Raw genomic sequence first — 7140 nt, 5'->3', positions numbered from 1 at the left:
TTATTTTACATATGGATTTTGAAGCACAGTTTTGAAGATACTTTTATACTTTCAGTATAATTTTAATCAACAATATGGGATCGACTTACTGAGTTTGCTTTGATTCACTCTACTTTTAAAATAGGTCCTCTAGAAAACTACATCATTCCAAAATAGCTGGTTGGTTATTCAAATTATTTTTACAATATTTATAACACTCAGGCTTGAAGCCAGGTCAAAGCTAACTTAAGCACAACCTTAAAATAGCATTTGCCTTCACCCATCCATTCTCTAACTGGCAAGACATACTAAATGCTAAGTGCTGAATATGAAATGATGCATTAAAAATTGTGTTTTCTTTGAATGAGGCCAGATCCAACAATTGTATTAAATACAGCCTGTTTTTTAATTTTATTTATCTAATGCTAAATAATATGCAATGTACTTATAATGGTTTACTTATAATTAGAGTAACAAAAGAAATACAAAATTCCAACACTTTTTGTGGGGCTCTGAAGAAATCTGAAGCTTCTGTTCCTTAGCATCCAAAGCATGTGCTTATTTTGCTTAATGCTTAAATCTAGGGCTGTAGTCAGTAAAATATACTATTAACTTTTGGGCAGTTTCATTCATCCTTTTTTTCCTTTCTCCTAAAAACTATTTTCTGAATTAGCCATCAGACTGGATAGCCCCATACTATAAATATTTCATTGTCATTAATTTCAGTATAACAAGAAACATATTTAGTAAAAAGGGATTATTTATTCATTTACTTTTCAACTCAGGTCTATAAATAAGAAGGGTAAAAGAAAGTATTCACTGTTTGCTTTTTTTCTTTTTATCATTATAAACATTCATGGAGCTAATAACAAACAGATGGTCTTGTGTTAGTTTTGAATATAATTCAAGAATTTAAGTCCAAGTATGGTTTAAATTAGAATTGCCTAATGTGAACAATTAACCAAAAGTTTTCACTGTATACAGCAGTGGTTCTCAATCAGTGTCCAGACCCCCCCCCCTCCGGGGTGGCATATAAGATTTTGGAGGGGTTCACACAAGCAAAATAGTAATTTGAGTATCCACAATATTATTTTAAAGGAACATGAAGAAATTTTGCTTTAGATGTATTTATTTCAAGAGACAGCTAGGTTTCTTTCTCTAACACTTAATATAATTCAACATGTTTCTTGCTTATGTATGCAAGTGAACATGTGAAAACAAAATAGGAATTTTGAAAGCAGTATCTATAAAGCTAGTTTTTAAAACATTGAATGGCTATGGAGATCCATCAGCATAAAATAGCAATCAAAAGGGTCCATAGATAAAAAATGGTTAAGAACCACTAGTATAGAGTATCATATAGTTTCAAAACATCATCTCAGATCACTTGCTGAACAAGTAAACTTACATTTTTGTGTTATGTAGCATAACTTTACTGAAAGTCTAAATTAATTATCACTTTGATTCCTATATAATTTCAAGTAAAAAGTAGCTTTCGTTGTTTCTACTTAATTAAGAATTCCATTTATCATAGCAATTTTACTGGGTTTACCCTTCATTTTCATGTTTAGTTCAACTCAGCTGGATAATCAAGACATCACTGACTTCCACTGGGATTCATTTAAATGGCTTAATTATGAACAATCACAAAAGTTTAGGAAAGATCGAACTAAAATCATTTAAACAGCTTGGTATCATTGGTATTATTATCAAAACTCTTCAGATTTAGCATAGCAAACCATTTTACTATCATCCCACTAATTGTTTTTTTTTTCTTTTTTACAAATTTAGATGACAAACTCAAACATCATTGTAATAAAAGTCATAATAATAAATTAGAATGTTTTTTGTTTTTGTTTTTCATGTTTTCTAGAGAATAATTCTTAATGTTTATTTTAATTTACTTTTTTTTCACTTTAGACCAATTTTATTTTAAGCTATACTCAATTTTTTATTTCGTTGTGTACTCAACTAATGTAATGCATTAAATTTCTCATTCATTTTTGTTATTTATGAATTTTTATCTTAGCTTTTTTTTTTAATTTTTGCTTATGATTTTATCTTATTTATTGTCATATGTCTTGTGTTCAGAAAGCTTTGTGTTGTGCCAAAAATGCAATATTCATTTGAAATCGATTTCCAGTAAATCATCTCTTTCTTTATCTAGCACATTCTGAATATTAATTTTGACATAACTTCAAAAATATCTGCAGATGTTTTATATGTCAATTAAATTTAATATATCATTAGTTAAATTAGGACTGAGCACTAAATGCATGTTTACATTTTAAACAAAGGAGGTGCAAATAAAATGTATACTTATAAGAGAGAGAAAGGCAGTGATCTGACAGAATTTTTAGCATGTTGCATGAAATGCTTAGCAGTATTTCTTCCCAATCTTACATTCTGAGTTTAAATGTCACCAAAGTTGACTTGGCCATTCATCCCTTCAAGGTTAATAAAATGAACTCAGAAATTTTCAATTCTTGTGTATTTATGCATTACATTCATATAAATGCACAAGAAATTGTAAATTTCCTTGTCTGCATCTAAAATCGCACCAAATTACTATAATATGATGGGGCGTATGCATGTGTATTTAACATGAATGGTTTAGTTTCTTTTTTATTTTTTTATTGCCCACAAGGGGCTAAACATAGAGGGGACAAACAAGGACAGACAAAGAGATTAAGTCAATTACATCGATCCCAGTGTTTAACTGGTGCTTATTTAATCGACCCCAAAAGGATGAAAGGCAAAGTCGAGCTCAGCAGAATTTGAACTCAGAATGTAATGGCAGACAAAATACCGCTAAGCATTTCGCCTAGCATGCTAACGTTTCTGCCAACTTGCTGCCTTATTTACTTTTTTTTTTAGATATAAATTAAGCATTATACCAAGTAAACTTTAAAAAAAATATATATAAAAACCCACTAATGGAACATTAACTGTAATTGCTAGGAAACTAATTCTTTCTCAAATGTGATATAAATATTTGACTACTCTTACCTGAACTTTGTAGTGTCCTCAGCATCTTGTTCACATATAATTATCTGATTATAATTTTCCAGGTGATTAATTGCATCTTTAGTGATAACCATTTAAAAATATTTACACCTTTTTTTACATCAATATCTTAAAATATTTAACTTCATCACTGATCATAATCAAATGGCAATGTTCCTTCATATGTACATAGAGTAGGACTAGATTTAAACTAAGGCTCTTTATATCTAAACTAAAATACATAATATTCTATTATTCGACTAGTTTCAGTCATTTGACTACAGCCATAATGCATATTTCATTCAAAATGTTTAGTCATTCATATTAACTCTGGTATTTATTTCAGTCTTGTACTTCTTTTATTAAAGTCTGTTTCTTCAATAACTGTCATAAAAGTTTACTGACATAAACTTGACTCCAGTTTATGTCAATAAGCATAATAGCAATCATGGACACAAATACACATGAAGTTTCTGCACAGTTTCTGGCCACTGAATTTCATTCATACAGCCATTGGTTAGGCTGAAGCTACAGTAGAAGAACCTTAATCAAGGTGGCCATTTTGTTTGCTTGTTTGTCTGCCTATATGTATGTATGTATCCATCCATCCATCCACCCATCCATCAATCAATCAATCAATCATCATCATCATGTTATTTTTTTTCCATGCTTGTAGAGGTAGGACAAATCATCTCCAACACAGCATCCAATCACTTGTTACATTCCTTTTTCATCACCTTTGCAAGGTTCAGCTTTCTGAGATGAGCTTTCACCAGTTCTGTTCACATCTTCCTTGGTTTTCCTCTTTCACTGGGTCTTTCCACATGAATCTCCTAGTATTTCTTCATATGAATATTCCAGGGATTTTATTATTTTAGTGCTCTGGGGGCTAACTACTAGCTGTTTTGCAATGTCAGAAGTCTTTGAACGGGGTTCATTTTCCACAATTCTCTTCAAACAGCGAAGCTTCCTTTCTGAGGGCCCAGGTCGACTGGGACGAGACTCTGTTGATTCTTTTCCTTGGCTTTTGAATTGCACTATAATTTTATTAACAGTAGCAAGAGGAATTTGAAGATTTTCGGCAATTTTTCGCTGGCTAACACCTGAAAGTGTTGTGTCTGTATCAAAAGATAGTTGCTCACCTGCAAATCATTGCAAAGTGAAGGAAATTACTTAATGCACTTTATATGTACATTTTATATCATTTATGCACAATTTTATAGACTTAATACACAGCACTCTCCCTCTCTCTCTCTTTCTCTCTCTCTCTCTCTCTCTCTCTCACTCTTTGCCTTACCCCTCTTTTTCTCTCCTTTTTCTTTCACTCTTCACCTTTCCCTTAAACTAATCGTGTGAAAGCATTACAGATAGGCTAAGTAATGGAGAAAAAGAAAACTTAGTTTAAAAAAAAGCATATTTCATACACCACAACCTCTCCCTCCCCCATCACTTCTCCTCCATCCCATGAATCGACTGTAAATAGAGTGAATTTAGTGTACAAGTTGGCATTCACCAGGGATCAATTCTTAGTCCACTCTTATTCATCATAATCCTCCAGGCCATAATAGAGGAATTCAAAACTGGGTGCCCATGAGAACTACTGTATTCTGATGACCTTACTCTTATTGCAGAATCTGTAGCAAAATTGGAGAAGAAATTCCAGGTATGGAAGCAAAACCTGGAATCAAAGGGCTTTAAAGTTAACCTAGCAAAGACCAAAGTTGTTAGCAAGAAAACAGATAAGACTCTCTTTCCATCAGGTAAATGGCCCTGCTCAATACATAGGAAAGGAGTTGGAAGTAATTCCATTCTCTACACCCAGTGTAAACTATGGACTCATGAGAGGTACAGTGGAATCAGAAGTAGATTAATAGATAAAATGGCAGATGTGCAGGAACAATAAGCACTAAGGACACACAGGAATTAGACTCTTTCAAATGCCCAGGAGACTCTCATGAGGTTGTAAATAGTTTCCAATACCTAGGTAACCAAATTAGCAATGGTGGAGGATGTTCTGAAAGTATTGTTTCTAGAATAAGAACAGAATAGAAGAAGTTCAGAGAGAAAGGTAAATTGTATGATGCTTGTGTAAGAATGGCTATACTCCACAGTAGTGAGACATGAGCTTTGAATGCAGAAGACATGCATAGACTAGAGAGGAATGAAGACAGTATGCTCCATTGGATGTACAACAAGGTGCAAATGAGTTGAGAGAAAAGTTGGGCATACGAGGGGGTACCCCAAAATAACCGAAAATGTTTTCGGTGGGACAAGCCCATTGTTGTTCAGGCTTCCACCTCTAGAAGCCACTTGATGTGACCCTCAGGCATCAGTCTGCCAACTGTGCAGTCATACTGCCACATTGTGTCGTTGTTTTGCCACCATGTCTCTCCTCCTCTGTTCATTGATTTTTGTGATGGCTGAAACAAAAGAACAGTGTAATTCCATGAAATTATGTTTTCTGCTGAAGAAAACAGTGGCCAAAACAATTGTCATGTTTCAAACAGCTTACAAGGATGCTATCATGAGCAAAACACAAGTTTATAAATGATTTTCACACTTTAGGAATGGTCACTTGTCACTTGAAGACCAACCTTGTTCAGGACAACTGTCAACCTCCCAAACAAATGAAAACATCTTGGAGGACCATCACCGAACAATTGACAAACTTGTTGATATGACTGGTGTGTCCTGGAACTCCTGCCAATGAATTTCGAGTGAGGAATTGTGAATGAAAAGAGTTGCAGCAAAATTTGTGTTTTGCCTGCTCACGGCAGATCAAAAGCAGTCATGACTGAATGCGTGTTGTGAACTGAAAGAGCAGTTGGAAATTGATGCAAACCTTTTTTCAAAGGTCATCACTGGTGACGAAAGCTGGTGCTATGGAATTTGCAGATGTGGAAGAGATGAACAAAAAACAACGAATGTATTAAAAAGCATTATTTCACAAGACTTCCAGCACTGCTTTGAATAGTGGAAAACACACCTGGACCAATGCATTGTTTCAAATGGAGAATACTTTGAAGGCAATAAAAGTGTAAGCATGTAAAACTAAGTGAATAAAATAGTATTGCAAAATTCCAATGTCTTTTGGGTACCCCCTCATAAAGGGAATCAAATGCAGCCTGCAAGAAAGAAGACTATATTGGTTCAGGTACTGTGATACGTATCAACGAAGATAGCTGTATAAAGAATTGCAGAGCACTGAATGTGGACGGCACCTGTGGAGCCTCATAGAGATGACAATGGACCAAGATGTCTGGCGATGAGGTTCTGGAAAAGAGCTACCCACTTCAGCAAAACTGAGTTCTGGAAGTGCTGTGTGTTCTACCCACATGTAACAATAAAACTTTTCATACTCCCTACTCTAACAAACCAAATTGCATCTCTTCTCTTCCTCACATTTCCTCTTTTTCATGCATTATGCTTGTGTTTACCTCTTGCACCCAGTCCTGTCCTCACCACTCTGTTCACTGTATTATTGCTATCCTGTTGTCCCCCCACCCTCTCTGTATACCCAGGTTTCACCAGTCTGCATCCCCCCCCACTCTTTGCATTCATGTGAAGTCTCTACTCCTTATTCATGCACCTTTGGCAATAGCCTACTATCTATATTCTGACCCCTGCACCTTAAGGAAATACCCTGGCATTTCTCCACCGATCCCTTTTCCCTGTGAGTATGCCCTGGCACTTTTCCACCATGTCTCTCGCACTCTTGTTCTCTCCCACTCTCTCTCTTACACTTTCCCTCTGACTGAGTAAGTATGTGTCTTATTTATAACTCTTTATGAGATCAAATAAGATCATGCTTCAGTATTTCTCCCTCCATTTACTTCCTTGTATTTCCCCATACACTCCACTCCCAGATCCAGGCCCCTTAACATGTTCCTCTTTATAAACTTGATGCTAACCTAGAATCTTCATTCTCTGACCAAACTTGAGTCAGTAGAATCAAGCAACACTATCTACTTGTTCTTGAGATGTTCAAAATGTTTAATACTTACCTGTATCCACCCAATGAAAATGATTTTTTTTTGCATGCTATAACACTTCTGTTCATCAATAAAAACACGTCTGAAACAGCTGTAGTGAACCACAATCCATTTTTTGTTATATACATATATATATATATATATATATATATATATATATATA

General features: G+C 34.6%; 1 protein-coding gene across 1 annotated transcript in view; it reads left to right on the top strand.

Moving 5' to 3' along the window:
- The window catches only part of LOC106874321 (uncharacterized), a 466970-nt gene that overhangs the window by 436734 nt on the left and 23096 nt on the right, over positions 1-7140 (top strand). The window lies entirely within an intron of this gene.

The sequence above is a fragment of the Octopus bimaculoides genome, chromosome 2, assembly GCF_001194135.2.
Source record: "Octopus bimaculoides isolate UCB-OBI-ISO-001 chromosome 2, ASM119413v2, whole genome shotgun sequence".
Classification (NCBI taxonomy): domain Eukaryota; kingdom Metazoa; phylum Mollusca; class Cephalopoda; order Octopoda; family Octopodidae; genus Octopus; species Octopus bimaculoides.
Note: the sequence above shows the minus strand (reverse complement) of the source record. Positions and strands in the feature narration are given on the sequence as shown.